The 17,508-nt window shown below is 53.4% G+C and overlaps 2 protein-coding genes across 17 annotated transcripts in view; one reads left to right on the forward strand and one right to left on the reverse strand.

Annotated features, from left to right (window-relative positions):
- The window catches only part of ANGPTL2 (angiopoietin like 2), a 35,695-nt gene extending 23,048 nt beyond the window's left edge, over nt 1–12,647 (reverse strand). Inside the window, exon 1 of the mRNA XM_059658061.1 lies at nt 12,174–12,647. The gene's annotated coding sequence lies outside the window, so the exon portion shown is untranslated. The remainder of the gene's footprint in view (nt 1–12,173) is intronic.
- The window catches only part of RALGPS1 (Ral GEF with PH domain and SH3 binding motif 1), a 257,027-nt gene that overhangs the window by 179,412 nt on the left and 60,107 nt on the right, over nt 1–17,508 (forward strand). The gene's annotated exons all lie outside the window — the stretch shown is intronic.

The raw sequence follows: 17,508 nt of genomic DNA on the forward strand, positions 1-17,508 counted from the left end.
TGGTCCTCGTTAAGACTTTGCCTGTCAGCACTGTGGGACATGCCTGACCTTTCTCTTCTTGGACTTCCTTCCCCAACACCACTCTCTCCTCCCACCTCACGGCTGCTCCTTCTCGGTCCTCTGTGCTGGCTTCTCCTCCTGTTTCTGTCCTGGGGGCCCAGAGCCCAGCGCACCTCTCTCCGTTGGTGATCTTGCCCAGTCCTGCGGCTCTGATTACCTTCAAGCATGACGACTCTCACATTTATTTCTCCAGCCTAGACCTCACCCTCTGACTCTAGACTCATATTTCCGAATAAGCCATGTCCTCTCCACTATCTGCTAGGCACCTCACCCTTATCTTTCCCAGAAATGAACTCCTGGTATTCCCCATCGCTCCATCCCCACCTGTTCACCCCAGTTTTTCCTTTGTTAGTAAATGGCAACTTCATTCTTCTGGTTGCTCAGGCCAACAGCCTTGAAGTCATCCCACGTCTAATTCACCACCAGATTATAATAGCAGTATCCTGGAATTGTTCTCAGAATCCTGCTGTTCCACCTCTCCCACTCCTGGTCAGCCCACCTCCACCTCTCACCTGGACCTCTCTGGTCTCCCTGCTCCTGCGCTTGCCCACTGCAGCCCCTCCTCTTCCCAGCAGCCAGTGTGGTCCTTCTAAAAAAGTCAGATCAGGTCACTCTTCTCCTCAAAAGGCTGCTCATCTTAGAGAAAAAGCCAACCAGTCTCTAAGGCCCTGTTAATCTGGCCCGCTTCCTCCCTGAGCTCATCTCTGACTCCTCTCACCCTGGCTCGCGCCGCTGCAGCTGCCCTGTCCTTCTGAATGTTCCTCAGGCTCGGCAAGCACACTAGTGACCCGAGGCCTTTGCACCTGCTGTCTCCTGTCTTCAGCACTTTCCTCATTGCTCGCTGCTCTGCTTCTTCCAGGTCTTTGCTGAAATATCACCTTCCCAGTGAGGCCCTTCCTGATTATTTAACCAGTTAATTGCCACGCATCCAAAATGGAAACCATCCCCAACTGTGTCTATAGACGCGTATGGTGTACATTAAAATTGTGATCTCACCACCTTTCCCCTCAGGTGTCCTCAGCACCATCAGACATATAGTGTCTCCTACTCTCCTCATATGAATGAAAGCTCCATGAGGATGGGGAGTGTCTGTTTTGGTCGCTGTTCTATTCCCAGTGCCTAGCTGGTGGCCTGGAATACTGGGAGCTCAAAGAAAAGACACGCCCACCAACAGCTGCAGGCAGTGGGAGTGCAGTGGCAGGGACATAGTCGGGCAGGGAAGTGACTGCCTGCGGGGGCGGGAGCTGCACAGGAGGCCATTTGTCATATCTATTCATAACTTTCATAACATCCATTTGCCGAGTGCCCACTAGGTACCTGATCCTGCCAGCACATTTTGCACGTGTTTTCTACTTTATTGAATTCCAGAATGTCTTTTTAAGGTGGATACTGTTGTTATATTCATTTTACAGATGAGAAACCTGAGACTCAGAAAGGCTAAGCGACTTGCCTAAGATCACACAGTCCTGGTAGAACTCAGCCTTGGTTTGATGTATTCGAACCTGTTGACATAGATAATTTTTATAAGTTGCCAAACTGATGACAATTGCTGGGAAGCAAAATCTCAACAGATTGAGAAAATGCTCTCTCTGGAGAATGGCAGTTTTACAGTTTATTTTATACATTAGAATAAAAGGAGGAAATGTAAAGAGAATTACATGAAATCCATGGGTGGTAGATTAGGGGGATGGAGAAAGCAAAGAGGGAGACCTCTTGGAGTGGATAAAAAGGCAGAATAGAGGGAGACCTACTTCCTTTGCATTGGTGGGTCTAGGATAGTGAATAAACATTCAGGGCACATAGAGATGGTATGTGGGGAACGAGATAACCAGGGGTTCTGTGGTCTGTGCCCAGGGTTGTGCCCTGAGGGGTCTGGGAAAGAAGATCACTCTACATTTCAAAGTTGTTATCTTAGATGCAAAAAGATAATGGACAGGCTCACTTAAGGTAAAGGTTGACCTTTGTCAAGGAAGCTACAGGCCTAGGACATACACCCCCCCTTCCCCCGGGGCTTTTAGTTAGGAATGTTGGTGTTCAGACCGGTTGATGTGAATACTTTTGGTCTCTAAGTTTGTAAGGTCCCCATGCAGGCCTCCTCTGAGTGTGTCAGGTTTAGCATGTGGCCCCTTTTTCATCAACCTTCAAACTCTTAGTTATTACACAGAAATGTACTCAATCTGGTTTTTAGTAGCAAAAAATACCAGCATCACCACTTTCTGATGTCACATTAATTTACGCTAAAATAGCCATAACGCAGAACTTGGAGGTTTTGTCTTCCCCAGGGCCCCTTTGGGGGCTTCTCCAATGAGCCGCGGGGGTCCAGGCTCTACCTGTGGCAGACCGTGGGCACTGCACACAGACCCTGTGCTCCCAGGGCCACACTGAGCTGTTCTCCATTTGAATGACCAAGCCCCAGCATAGTTCCAATGGCCAGCGCAGGCCTCGCAGGCCAGGCAGAGAAAGGTGTTTGGGAGCCTCTGGTTTGGGTCGGGCTATGAGGTAGGGCTGCAGTGACGTCAGTGGAAACCGGGCTGAGTTTGTGAGTGTTTGCCTGGTTTCCAACACGCTTTGGCAGCTCCTGTGCTGGCAGCCACGCCAGGCCCAGAACAATGGGGAGGAGCTGCCCTCCCGGCTAGGGTGGGCCTGCCGCTGCCTTCCAGGGCCGCTCACCTGCCTGCGCAGCTGGTGACAAACACCTCTCTGTGCCCGAGTGATGCCAGCATGCGCCTCCGCCATGGCCAAGAAACTGCCAGAGGCCCAGGAGGCAACTTGACTGCAGGAAAGGGTTGACTTCCAAACCTCCCCAGGCAGGCCCCATGACCAGGCAGGGATGCACTGTTTATCACTGAGCTCCATTCCCTGCCACGCCTGGGCTCTCAGGCTTCCTGAGCAAAGCTCTGTGCCCCTGGACTTGAGATCCTGAAGGCTGGGCTGAGCCTCTTCTGTGAAATGGGGTGATCCGACTCACCTTGTGCACTAGGACATGAAGTGCTTCTGAAACTGGAGGTGGGATAATGTGATCACAGCATTACAGCAGGGATAGCAAAGCCGGCTCACGGTGGGGCAGGCTGGCCACGTGCAGGCAGTGTGTCCAGCACTCTTACCATCTCCCTGAACCCCCACCTCCACCCTGAGGAGATACCAGAATTAATTATCTCACTTCACAAGCCAGGAGGCCTGTGTGGCCTCACCTCCCAGCCCTGAAGCAGTCCACTGGTTGGACTGAGTGCTGGCTGAGTTGGGGTCCTTAGCCTGTCACACAGCACTGGGCACTGAGTGGGGAAGGAAGAGGCATGCAAACATCAGAGGCTGTGCTTTCTGCAAAGAGTGTTTCTTGAGATTGTTCGACTAAAAAGTGAGCCAAACTGGACAGTTAGCACAAGGCCCTTTGCATATTCATGATCCCATTTCATCATTCCACCACTCAGAGCCAGTTGGTAGTAGGATGCCGCTCAGAGTGGTCTTGTTCAAGGTCACATTGTGAGTGGTGGGACCAGTCATGACACTGCTGGCTCTGGTACCGTTATGTTTTCATGGAGTCTGGGTGTGACAGAAGTGACCTGGAGCCTCTTCAGTTACCAGAAGGAAGGGAAGGAACGGGGCTGTGTTGGGTCCAGGGAGGTGGTTATAAACGGGGACACAGACACCCAGACAGGCCGAGTGACTTTCCCAGGAGCACGTGGCAGCCAGAGCCCAGGTCAGCCCAACACCGAGGGCTGTGCTCAGCCTTGGAGTCATCTATTTTCCTTGAAGATTCCAACCCCACTCCTCAGTTTTTTGCTAGTTTGGCAGTTGTTAATGGGCAGTAATGAGTTTGTTTACTTTTGCTCTCTTGATATTTATTCAACTAATTGCATCCCCAGAGACATCGCCCTCCCCCCCCCCTCCCAGCATTCCAGCCATCTGAGACCTGGGGAAGAACTCAATTCCAATCAAAGCCGTGCTCCTCCGTTTCTTCCTATGACCAACAAAGAAAAGCAAATCCAGCTATTTTCCTTGGCTTCAGTATGAAAATAAAAGCGATTCTTGAAATGGCTTTTCCACATTGTATTGTGAGGAGTCCATTATGCACAGGCTTCCCTCCCCGCAAGTGACTGGGCCACGTGACGGCCTCTGCGCACTGGGAGCCGGCCTCCCCACTTGGTCCTACCCAGCCTCCGGTGACGTCCCTGCATGCCTGCTGCGGAGGGGCCACACGTCGCGTGCCCACGTGCCTCGAGCACCGCAGCCCGGTGAGGGGCCGCTTTGTGGGAAGAGTTGTTTTCATAGGCAGAGCTGTGGCACTCTGGTGAGTTCTCACCCCAAAGGTCAGGAATGAGAAAAGTTCAAATACTAACAGTAGTCGTATACAGCCCATCATCTCCCAGCGCCTTATGTACAGGGGTGGGCAAAAGCAGGTTCACAGTTATTCGTAGGGAAAAAGACACTCAGGTTATGATTATTACAGTAGCTTTATTAACTCTGTTTCGTGTCCTAACAACTGTAAACCTACCTTTGCCACCCGGACACTATCCCAGTCTTCCCCACAGCCCGGGAGGGGGGCCTGCTAGTTCAGGGTGCGTGTATGTGGCCCGCCTTGCATTAGGCAGCTCCAAGGAGCGCAACTCACACTCGTCATCTTTGTAGCTTTGTATATTTATATTACAGCAATCTTCTAATTCCCACAAAAATGCTTTTAAGACTAACAGCAGGTGAGTAAACTATTGAGATTCAAAGACCATGAGTCATTTTGCCCAGTCACCCAGCAAAGTGTTACTTAAAGTGGCAGAGTGGGTAACAGAACTCCAAAGTATAGCATGCTGAACATATAGCAGCAGAAGTGCTGAAGTCACAGGCCACTCAAAGGGATTGTTCTCTGACTCCTCCCCAGGCAGGGGGAGAACAGGACTTCTGCTGACCCCCAGAAACCTCTGAATTAACTCCCACTCTCAGGATGGAGTCAGCACTAGTCTGAGGGACTCACAGAACCTGCCCCTCCCTCCACAGCCTGCTCTGCCCCATCGTCCTGTGATCACAGATGAAGGGCAGGTAGTATGTGTCCAGGCCATCCAGGCTGAGGCAGTGCAGGAGGCCTGGGAGGAGGCCTCTGCCAGGGCCCTGAGGGAATCTGGAACTGCCACCTGGCCCCGAGCGTGCCCTGCTCGCCCCTGACGTCTGGGTTTTGGGTAGCCAGGAACCTCAGCTGTGTTTGAGTGAGCCTGACAGACCTGAGCACCAGTTAGCTAAGCCAACATCAGGACAGATAAGAGGAAAATCAAAGCTTCCAAGTTGACAGTTTTTCCTACTAAAGCTGGTTGAGACGTATGCTAAGCCAGCAGGTCCCCAAACCAATGGGTAATCCAGGATGTGAGAGGGATCCAGACAAAGGAAAATTCCAAAAGATAAGGCTGGAGAGGGCCCTGCTGACCAAGAGCGTAGATAACAGCAGTCACTTGTTTGTTGTAAACGTCCTGTGTGCCTAGCTGCATCTATCTCGTTGGAGCTTACAACCCCAGGAATGGGCCCATGAGTCCTGGCTGGCCCGGCTGAGGTGTGCTGTGTGATGTAATTATCTGATAGCACCGCAGTACTCTCAAAAGTGCCCTGATCGGGTAACAGATTGTGTGGTCTCACCAGGAGAAAGGCATTGTTATCTGCCTTTTGCAGCAGAGGAAACTCAGGTCCAGAAAGGCCAGGTCACTTGCCTGAGGTCACTTGGAGTAAATGTCAGACTTGGGGTTCAGCTGTCGACAGTGAGGCCCGTGCCCTCACTTTGATCAAGATGGTCCCCCCAGTCAGTGTGTCTGCTTGTTTAATGGCCGGGGTGCAGGTCACGTCTTTGTCACTGTTGACTGAGTAAGTGGCGATGGCTTTACGTCACAAGGTGAGTTTTGTTAGATATTAGAAAGAGCTTCCTGATCATTCGAGTGGTGAGACCCCAGCATGGGCATCTAGGATGAGCAGTGGCACCCTCACCTTAGGAGACCTGGAGGAGGGGCTGGGCTTCACTGTCCTGATTCACTGCCAGCCTGGAGGCCAGGGAGAGAGCAATCAGCTCTCAGCTGCCATCCCCTCACAGCCTGGCTCCCCTGAATCATTCCCATTAGCAGCCCATGTGGGCACCCAGAGAGTCTGGAGCCAGTCCCCAGATCTGGCCAGCTCAACTCTCATCAGACCTTCGACAAACCGTGTGTCCATCACCCCGCCTTCCATTGCCCAGCCCTGTGGCTTTCCCAGCCATTGTGTGTGGCTCCAGCCTGGGCCCAGCCCTGTCACGGGTGATGGAAACACAGGCATGAGCCAGGGAAGCCAGTAGTGCGGGGTCAGGCAGGTCTGCCTGGAAGAGTGGCTCTGGGAGTGGAATCGGCCTGATGCCCCAGGCTCTGGGCTCCTGCCCCTGGGGAGTCGCTGGCTCCAGGGAGGGGCTGAGTTCATGGCGGAGGCGGTTGTGGTCACACTGTGAGATCATGGGGTAAGAGGGGATGTGGTTAGGCAGTGGGGAGCTGGTTGCCTTTGCCAGGGGGACAAGGATGCTGCTGCGACTTTTCATGGTACGTTACTTGGGAACCATTTTGAGATTCCCCCGAAGCCGACACACGGAGCCCTCTGCCAGGAGCCTCGGCCAGCAGAGCAGAGGCGGAGAATCTGCAGAAGCCATTTCGGAGCCCGGCTTCTGAGTTGGCCACTACATTTCCGGCGGGGCCTGATGTGCTCTGGAGCCCTGGAGCTGGGGGAGCCTCCGCGGAGAGGGGGAGGTCTGGGACTGGCTGGGCAGTGCTGCCCCCCACGGCTTCCTGGGAAACCGGACCCCGCCTGGAGCTGCTCTTCTGGGCCGGCTGAGTGGTTGGCACCAGGGCCTCCTCAGCCCGTTGGCCTGGGCTCACCCTTTGAGCACTGGGACAAGCACTTTGGGTGCCTACCTCACTGATCCCAGCAGCTCTGGAGGCAGGGGCTAGGCTGGTCCCCATTTCACAGTTGAAGAAACAGAGGTCGTGGTTGAAGCCACTTGCCTGGGGCCAAAGAGCTACCAAGTGGTGGAGCTGGGCTCGGGACCGTTTGCTTCCTCCAGAGCCGGGTTTCTTATCCACAGCCCCACTGGCCGCCCGCCTTTGGGAGGACACATTCTGAAACTTAACTCTGGACTTGTCAGTGTCCTACTTAGGAAGACAACGCCTGTGTGGTCACGCCTCCCTGCTCCGCACACGCCGTTCTTTTTGCCCCAGCACTTCCCGGTGTTCCGCCTGCCGCCCTCCTTTCTAAGTGGACTCACGAGTCCACTGCTCTGTGAGCTGTCCACTCGCAGTGAGGGCCCTCCCTCCTCCAGCCCCAGGAGCAGCTGTGGCTCCTCCATCACAGCACCCAGGACACAGCTGGACTCATCTGGGTGGCTACCCAGCAAGGTCAGGATGATCCCCCCTCTGACGACCCAATAGAGCAGATAGGAATTCAAGGATTTTCTTCATGGAGTATATTTCCTATACTCCGCTGCGGGCTGGAGAAAGAGCCAGAACAAGGAAGGCCCCTGCTTCCATGGGCCCAGATAGCAGGTGAGACAGAGCGCAGGCATCTGTAATGCAGTGATCAGGCCCTGGGAGGGCAGCTCAGGGGCTGTGGTGGCAGTTCATGCAGCTGGGTGGCGGTTGGGGGAGCACAGGGCGGGAGAGGAGGCACCCCAAAAGAGACCTGACCTGGACACCCAGAGGGGAATGGTGTGGCACCTGGGCTGGCGAGGCTTGTTTGCCTGGGTCTGAGACTTGCTTCATTCACTCATTCATTCATTCATTCATTCACTTCACAGATACCTTTCTCTCTGGGCCCCGGGTCGGTATTAAGTCATTGAGTGGGGATTGGAGGCTCAGTAGTGACTAAGAGATACAGTGTTTCCTTCAAGGAGGTTGGAGTGGGACCACCTCGAGCAGGAGTTGGGGCATTCCTGGAGGTGGGTGGGTCCTCAGGCATCTCTTGGAGATAAGAAGAGAGTTTATTCTGGTCTTTTCCGAGGTGATCTTGGGCCTGCCTTTCTGGAGGGACTAGGCAGCAGGGGAAGGCTGAGACTCTGGGGCTGCTGGCTCCATACAGGCTGGTTTCACCAGAGAATGGACCTAACACAATAGCACGATTGTAAAAGGCCTGCCTGTCCCCTTCCTCCTCCCCCCCTCCCCCAACACACACGTGAACATTTCTGTGATCAGAATGATCTATACATGTAATGGGACATTGTATTGTTTTACAATGTTTACAATTTTATAATGTTTTACAACATTACAATGTGATGTTTACGACGCCCCACCCCCACCCCCACCACCAAGCTGTTATTAAATCAGTCATATAGCTTACAGTCAGAGAGAGGGAATTACGGTTCTGTCATAGAAACTACCGTCAGAATGAGGTTCTGATGTGACTATCACCACCAACTCCAAGCTGCCAGTGGCTGAATAACCCTTCTATTTGGGGTGTTTTATATAAATTCACAGAAAAGAAATGCTATTCAATGAATTGATTCATTCTTGAGATTTTTGCAGTGTGCTTGTCTAGAATAGCAGTGGCTGGGGTAGAATGAGCCTGGATCTGAGTTTGAATCCGTGCTTTTGGGCCCACTAGTGGAGAGACCTGAGCAGAGGTGCTGCACCCTCTGAGCCTCAGTTTCCTCTTCTGTAAAGTGGGGACAGCACCACCCAACTTGCAGGCCCCTCTCAGCGCCACATGCTTTCTCTTTACAAGTCTCCTGCTGTTGTGTTGGGGACTGTTAGCTTCACCTTCCACCTGCTCCCACTGGGCTGTGGATGCAAGAAAGAGTCCCTCCGGCATCTAAGTGCTGTTAATTGAGACCATTTCAGAGGAAATGAGTATGATTACGAGGGTGCCTGAACTGCCCTAGCCTGTTTGGCTCAGTGAATAGAGCGTTGACCTGTGGACTGAAGGGTTCTGGGTTCGATTCCAGTCAAGGTGTGTACCTCGGTTACAGGCTCAATCCCAGGCCCTGGTCAGGGTGCATGTGGGAGGCAACCAATTGATGTGTCTCACATTGATGTTTCTCTCTCTGTGTCTCTCCCTTGCACTCTCTCTAAAAAATTCAATGGAAAAATGTCCTTGGGAGAGGATTTAAAAAAAAAAGAAGAGAGAGAGAGAGAGAGGGAGAGAGAGAGAGAGAGAGACCGACCAGAGCTGAGTAAACCTGCTTTGGGCAGGGCTGCTGTCTGTCATGTTTGTTCTAATGCAGCTACCAGTGCCTCTCCCTGATGGCTGCTGAGGAATTGCTCAGGTGTGGCCCAGGGTGGACCTGAGGACTGCGCTCCGCTTCAGCAGCCCTGGAGTCTCCAGGCAGGAGCGCAGGAAACACAGGCCCTGCCCCGAGCTGGTGCCGAGCCGAGGTGCTGACGCGGGGACAGCAGCGTCGAGCACCAGGTGCGGGGTCTCTGCAGTCAGACAGCCTGTCTCGGCATCCAGGCCCGGCTCACTGACTCGCTACCACAGGCACGCTGTGTGGCTGTGCTGAGGCTCATCTTTGATAGGGTGGCAGTAATGCCTGTTCTGTCTCAGAGGTAGGCTTCTATGACAAGCAAGTGATGCATCCGAATCCGGGAAGCACATGGTTTTCAGATGGGATGATGCAGCATTTTATAGGACTACAATCAAAACAGATGTGGGCTGGGGCCATGGGCAGGGAGGGACCCAGTGACAGGGTCAGGAAAAGAGAAGTCAACACGCCTTTAACAGGGCTGTGGAGTGGGGAGAAGTATGAACGTTGGAGCCAGACTGAGCAGGGATCAGCTGTGTGATCTTGGGCAAGTTACTTACCCCCTCAGAGCCTTAGTTTTCTCATCTGAACAATGGGATGCTAAAACTGGAACCTACCTCTTAGGCTTCTGGTGAGGATGAAACAAGATAATGCCTGTGCCTTTCTTAGCCCAGTGGGTCCCTAATGGAGGAGCGGCTTAGTTCTGCCCATGAGCTTGTAGTGACACTGTGCAGCCGCCCTGTGCTCCCTGGCGATGTGCTTCCCACATGGTTATCTGTTCCACCACGACTGCCTTCACTGAGTAGTAACTAATCCTATTTTTGTTAGCCAGCCCCGTGGAGTCGGTCAGAGCCTCTGCTTGGCCTGGGCTGCCCAGAGAGCCCAGGGAGCCACCTTGGCTCCAGGCTGGAGCTTTGCAGCCCAGAGGCCTAGTGCTAGGAAAACAGATATTTAATGTCAGCTTCTCAAAATGCTTCCGGGACTTCAGGAGCCCACCAAGATCCCTGGGGCCAAAGGAGAGAAGCCACTGTCGCCGGCTAAGATACATCAGCGTTGGCTGGTGTCAGCTCCACCGACTTGGCCACCATGTGGCAGACCTGGTGATAGGGGTGGGGTTGGAGGTTAGGGGTCTGTGCCACTCCTCCTGCAGCATGGAGCTCTCTCACGTTCCTCGCCCACTATGGCTGTGGCGGGGAGACCAGCAGGCAGACAAGCAATGCCTATGTGGGCGGAGGATGCTCGTACTGCAGGGCTGGTCAGATACGCTGAGTTTGTTTTGTCATAGCGTCTGCACCCTTCCTTAGTGTGGACTTCTAGGACCCAGAGAGCTGCAGGTCGCCTCAGACATAAAGCTCCCCTCGGGCTCCTGGGAAGACCCCCACGGTGGGGAGACTTGTGGGTTTTCTGACACCCTAGCAGGATATGACGGGACAAAGAGAGAATATGGGTCTCTGCTCTTTCCTCCCTGCGATTCTGATTGTTATGGTTCATTATAATCAGCGACTAACATTTTCTGAGGGTTTGCCGCACATCAAGCATTGTGCTAAGGCCTTCCCGGGCATGCTAGACAGCAGGGAATGTGGTTTGGAGTGCTGGGTTCGAGTTCTGGGGCTGGCACTTACTAGTATGTGGCCTTGGCACATCACTTACACTCTGCACTTAGGTTATAGGGTGGCTGTGAGGATTCCACAAGTTGGCAAGTGCCTGGATCAGGGTAAGTGCAATATAAGTATCAGCTGTTACTAAGAGGTGGGCACCATTGTCCTCACATTTTACAGAAAAGGGAACTGAGGCTTGGAGAGGCTCCGTGTTCTGCCAGTCAATTGGCTCATATGTGGAAGGGCTAGGATTTGAACCTCGCTCGTCGGCGCTGCCTCACTCTGCCTCAATTTGGAGGAGTCCGTGTGGGGGCGTGGGGCCAGCTTCGGAAGTGGCATTCTCAGCTTCCCCCGAGCCCCGCTTAAAGGAGATCCTTTTCTAAGTAACCGAACTGGCCCCGGGAGCTCTCATAATCCCACAGCAGAGGCACTAGCTGACCCGTGACACACATATCACAGGAGCACAAGGGAGGGATCAGGGAAGAATTTGTTTCGAAATGTTAGCTAACGCTGAGCGCTTTCAAGGGACTCGGAATGTTGAGCCTGCTGTCCCCCTGCTGGGACCGGTCATCCCCTTTCCCAGCCACATCCAGCCAGTGGGAGACCGGGTACCTGGGCACCATCCAGTGTGAGGAGGGACCAGGCATCCTCGGACGTGCAGAGGAAGCCAGGGCAGCGCTTCACCCTGTCACAGTGGCACAGACTCTGGCTGGCACATCCCTCCTGGTGCTGGAGCTCTTTGCCCCTCTGCTCCCGGCCGGGGGTGTGGGCACCGCTGCTCAGCTCCAAGGAACTTTCTGAATGAGGCTCCCAGCTCTCACGGGACAGCATTAGCGTTTGCTTTTGCTTTTGCCTGGGGGTCATCCCTAGCCAGGCAGAGGAACCCAAACTTCAAAACGGCTTCCGGAATGCTCAGCTGCCCCTGCTGTCTCCTGGCCCCTCGGGCACACACCTACGCATGGCACATACTCGGGCACATACTCCAGTTCCGAGCGGCCCAGGAGCCACTGCCATCACCCAGAGGGCCTTTGTATGAGGAGGAGAGAGGGTTCTTGGTAAAGCCTCGGAACCCCAGCCCATGACCTCACCCCGGAACACCACCCTCTGCCCAAGCATCCACAGGTCCTGCCCTGACACATGTCTCGTTTGTCTCCAAGTGAAAGCAGGAGTGACCCCTCTGGGACCCAGCTGCACACCCCCCCCAGCTGGGGGTCAGGGGTCTTGAGCCCCGAGACACGGGACCAGCTGCTGCCTCTCCCCGTGCCCCCTGTTCCCCGTGCCACCAAGAGGCCCCTTACCTCTTCCCTCCTGTGTGGTTCTGGGGCAGCTCCTCACATGCTTCCCCTCGGCCGGCCGTCAGCGAGGCAGCCTGGCCATGGCTTCCAGGAGGGTCCTCACGCCGCAGACTGGCCTGGCCACCGAGCAGCCCTGCCTCACTGCCTCTGTTGGCTCTGCTCCGCCCGCACAGCCCTGCACAGCGGCTCAGCCGACCGGGCGGGGCGGCCAGGGGTCCTGCGGGGCTGCTCACAAACTGCCTTAGCTTGTGGCGGGAGCCGGCGGCCGCCTCGGGGCCATGCTCTGCAGGTCCAGCCCCGGAGGCACAGCGCAGGGCTCGGTCGTCCTCAGGCTCAGGCTGTCTGCTGCAGCCTCATTTGAACTCCCAACTCCTTTGTGGAGCCTTTACATGCCGCTGGAGGAAACTGTGAGCACAGCCTGACCCTGGTTGGCTACAGGCACTTCTCTCCACCCACCAATGCAAGAGGATCCCCCAGGCCCCAGAAAGGCTCAGGGCCTCCCCTCAGCCCCAGACAGAGGCGGCCGCCCAGTGATGTCACACTAGCTCCGGCCCCAGCTGGCCCGGCCCCTCCCCCAGCCCGCTTTGGCGGCTTCGGCAGCCCCCCCTCCCTTCCTTGGCACAGGCAGCCTGGCCCGGCTCTGCTCCCTGGCCTGCCTGCTCCCCAAACCCCAGGCAGCTCCCGGTTTGCTCTGCAGAGCAGACAGCTTCCCCTCCAACTCAGGTAATGGGCTGAGAGCTGCTCCAGCTGTGCAGGCAACAGTGTGTGCGCTGCAGGGAGCTGGGGCTCCCCGGAATCCCTGTCCCCAGGGGGGCAGCAGGGCAGCCCTGCTGATGATGGCCTTCCTGGACTTCAGTCCCCTCTCGGAACCCTGGGGAAGGGAGCCAAGGCTGTCTGCACAGCAGCCAGTAGCATCTGAGCTGGGAAAGTTAGCGGGAGGGAGGCGGGAGCCTAGGACCAGGGGACACCGCAGCTGGGGTGAGGAGCGCTAGAGAAGCACTGTCACTTCCCACCTGAGTGGCCTTGATTTAGTCACCTCTCTGGGTGTCCCATTCATGCATCAGCAAATGAGCAAAAACTAGTAATCCACCTCCAAGGGCTGCGGCAAGCGTTCTGTGAGGCCACTCGGGAAAGGGCTTGGCACAGGGCAAGGATGCCCCAGTGGACTGAACTCAGACTCTGGGATCAGGTGGGTTACTGTGACCCCGCCCCCCCGAATCAGGCTTTCCAAGGAAGAAATAATGCGGGACCATCGAGTCCTCAGCACAGTCGTCATCAAGGTGCAGCTTGTAAGTCAGAGCAAGAAAGGAGACAGCACTGGGCCCACAAGTGAGCGGTTCTCCAGGAGGGGGGGGCAGGCAGGTTGGGAAGGGGCCCCTGGGCACAGTGCACCCCTCTGCCTGGACAACAGCCATACAAGATACCCATGGTGACTCTTCTTTACTTTGAAAAAAAATTAGTGATGAAGATGGTGGTAGTGCTGATGTTTGGGTACAAATTGGGAGAGAAATTTTAATGGAGTTCTCCCCACTCCTAAGCACAATGAATCATGTTTTTGGTCCCTGGGCAAACAGGTCCATCATGACCCTCCCCTCCTCAGGATCCGACCTCTGTCCCTGCAGGGAGCAAATGTTTCTTCCTGCCTCAGCCTCCTTCACATGCTCGGACAGTCTCCTTTTACCCTTTGTTGGTCCATCCCTTTTTAGAAGGTGGGTCTTTGCAAAAAACCCCAGTGTGTTACAGGCCACAGCATCAGCCAGACAGCTGGATTCGGGGTGAAGATGCCCATCCATTCTGTGGATCCCCAGAAAGCCTGGAGGGGCCTGGTGGGGCGGTGGTCATGCCACTGGTGGTGGGGCTGTGGCAGGCCGGGGGCTCGAGGTCAGCAGGAGCACAGGGCACCCAGTGGATTTCTTTTTGAGCTACAGCCTTGACAGCTGGAGGCTGGCATATAACCTTCTTTCCCCCTTCCTCCTCCTCTCTCTTCTCTAGGATGTCTGTCTCTCTTCTCCAGGGTGTGGAACCTGCTCTGAGCCAACACCAGGAATTGAAAGTCCCTGTCCTCATAGAGCTCACAGTCAGGAGGGGAGACAGACAGACTGACTGGGGTACATGAGAAGTGCTGGGCGCCAAGGGCATATGTAAGGCAGAGGCCTGATTAAGCCTGGGTGGGGCAGTGAAGGCAGGCTCCTTAGAAAGAGGTGCTTCAGCTGAAACCTGGACGCTGGTGAGAATTAGCAGGTGGGGAGGTTGGAGAGAGGATGGTGGTCTGGGCAAGGCAATAGTGTGTAAAGGCCGTGTGGTAGATTGCTTTTTCAGAGAGATAGCCCCAGTGGTATCTCCTGGTCCACATGAGACCTTGGAGGGGCCGGGCTCTGCCCTCTCCCCTTGAATCGGGTGGTTCCGGACTTGCTTGTAGCCAATAGAATGCAATGGAAGTGACACTCCTGGACTTAAGGCTGGGGGAGAACAGGCAGTGCAGCTTCTGCCTTGTTCACTGGGACACTGTTTTGGAGCCTCGAGCCAGGCTGGAGCCTGAGAAGCCCCGCTGCCCGGAAGCAGGCATGCAGAGGCCCTCCGTGGCATAGGTCCAGCCAGCACCCACCCCGGACGTGTGAGGAAAGATGCCTCTCAGCGATTCAGCTCCTGCCCATCGAGTCACCCTCGCTAGAGAGCCTTCCTGCTGAGGCCCCAGACATCAGCAAAGATAAGGCACTCCACTGCTCCATATCTGAAGTCCTGACTGAAGAATCCATGGCGATAAGAAAACGGTAGCTGTAGGCTGCTAAGTTGTGGTGGGAGGTTGTTACAGCAGCGGTAACTGGAGCAGACCCTGAGGCAGGAGCAGCGCAGGGAGTTCTTTCGAGGAGCTGAAAAGTGCGCTTGGCTGAGGAGAGAAGGGGAGCAGGGCAGAGCACGAGGCCTGGGGAGAGAGGTGGGGCCTTATCCCAGGGATGCTCGGAAGCCACTGAGAGGCTTTAGGCATGGCAGTGTTCCAACTTGTGCTCCTTTAAAAGCCCCAGTGATGGTTGCGTGCAGCCTGGATTGATGGGAGTGGCAGACACGTCATCCAGAGCTGGGGAGATGGCTGCAGCCACGCTGGTAAGAGAAGCAGTTGGACTCACCGGGTCGGTGAGGAGGGGGCATTCCCTGGACATTCCCTCTCTCTAGAACAGATGCAGCCGAAGTCCCTTGAAAACAAACTTGCTTTCTCAAGTCCACGTTCCTAGGATCTCACCAAGCGGGGAGGAGCACCAGGTGGCCTTGCTCTGTCCGTCTTGGCATGGCCCCTGCCCCTCTGGTGCCTTGGGCAGTTGAGTATGCTGCTGAGGAGCCCGAGCCGTGGAGTCAAATCCTAGTCCAACCGGAGCCTCCCTTTGCTCACCTGTAAAATGGAGACAATACAAGGATTTACCACATAGGACTGCTGTGAAAATTAAATACGATGTGACACATTAAGTGTCACACACAATGGCTAGTCCATAGTAAGTGCTCAGTAAGTGCTGGCTATGGTAACTTTTATTGCCTCCTTGGCTGTGGGTTCCCTGAGCACTGGGGGCATAGCCATGTAGAGCTCTCCTTTTGTCCAGCCCAGTCCAGTGGGATGAACACATGAACGGCTGACTGCGGGAGGGTGAATAGCTGTGGCTTAGAGTCTAACAGACCTGGGCTCAAATCCCAACTCTGTGACTAACCTGGCAACTTTCTGATTCCCTTTCAAACTTTGTTTCTCCATTTTAAAAAAGGGAATGATAATACTCCTCAGGGCTGGTGTGAGGATTAAGGTAATGCACCTGAAGCACTTAGCACAATGCCTGGCATTCAGCATTTAGCAGTTGCTCAGGAAACGCGTGCTGCTGCTGCTCCAAGCTCCTCCCACACTTACGCAGCACATTTGCCACGTTTCTTCTACCTTGATGGCTCCTGGATCTTGGATTCCCCTGACCTCCTCTAGGAGCACTATTCCCACAATTCCGCCAGCCTATTGGACCAAAACGTATGTGACTAAAGCATTTAAGGAGGAGAAGATCTTCATTTTTCTTATTAGAGTTTTTATCAGGATGAAAACATGTATTGTTTACATGGTGGCACAATACAAAGAACCTTAATTATGTCTCTCAGTTTGTATAAATGATTTCATGTATTTTCACCTTCCTGACAGCTATAATTTTTTTTTCTATTGGGAATGTTGAGATGTTGAACTGAGGCACTGTGTGTGTGGTAGGAGTGTGTCGGGGGAAATGCATGGCTAATGTGTGTTATCAGGGAGTACTTGGGAGGAGACCTTTGTTGTACTCTGCAACCTCGGAGTCTCACCAGCATTTCAAGCTTCACCTATCCCAAATTGACCTCCTCCCTGCTTAGAACTTTTTAAATGCCTTCTGGCCTACGTTGTTTCTGATCAGAAGTCAGTTTTCTTCTTTATTGTTGTTCCTGTGTACATAGTCTTTTTCTCTCTGACTTCTTTTAAGATTTCTCTTTATCTTTGACTGTGAGCAGTTTGACGGTGGTGTGACTAGATGTGGTTTTCTTGGTATTTATTCTATGTAGCCTTCACTGAGCTTCTTAGATCGATGGGCTGATGTTTCTTACTGAATTTGGGAATGTGGGAGTAATTTTTGGTCATTATTCCTTCAGATATTTCTTCTGCCCAATTCTCCTCTCTCCTTCTGGAATTCCGTTTATACACTAGGTATTGTCCCACTGGTCACTGAAGCTCCATGTATTTATTTATTTTTCCCTTTTTTCACTCTGTTCTTCAGTTTGGATCATTTCTATTACTTGTCTTCAAGTTTGCTGATCTTTCCTTCTGCAGTAGTAGTCTACTATTGATTTCATCCAAAATATGTTTTATGTCAGGTACTTTATTTCTAGAATTTACTGCTGTTTCTAGAACTTACCTAGGTTTATTTTTATAGGTCCCATTTCTCTTCTGAGATTCTCTAACCATTTATTTATTCTGTCTTTCATTTACTGAAAATCCTGTGCATATAATAACCATTTTAAAGTTCTTATTTACTAAATCCATCATCTGGTTCATCAGTGGGTCTGATTTTATTGACTATTATTTCTCTTGATTGCGTGTCTATATATTTTTTAATTGTGTAGTGGACATTTTGGATGATACATTGAAAAGACTGTTTTATTATTTTCCTCTGAAGAATGTTATGTTTTGTTCTAGCAGGCAAATTACTGGTATATCCACTTGAGCTTGTAGAGGTTGGTTTTAGATTTTGTTCAGATAGATTTGTTTTGGTTTTGCCCATAGCCCTAGGGTATAACCCTTAGTCCTGTACTTATTTGTAAGACATGGTTTTCTGGAATTAAATCAAAAGCT

The sequence above is a fragment of the Myotis daubentonii genome, chromosome 11 (assembly GCF_963259705.1).
Source record: "Myotis daubentonii chromosome 11, mMyoDau2.1, whole genome shotgun sequence".
Lineage (NCBI taxonomy): Eukaryota > Metazoa > Chordata > Mammalia > Chiroptera > Vespertilionidae > Myotis > Myotis daubentonii.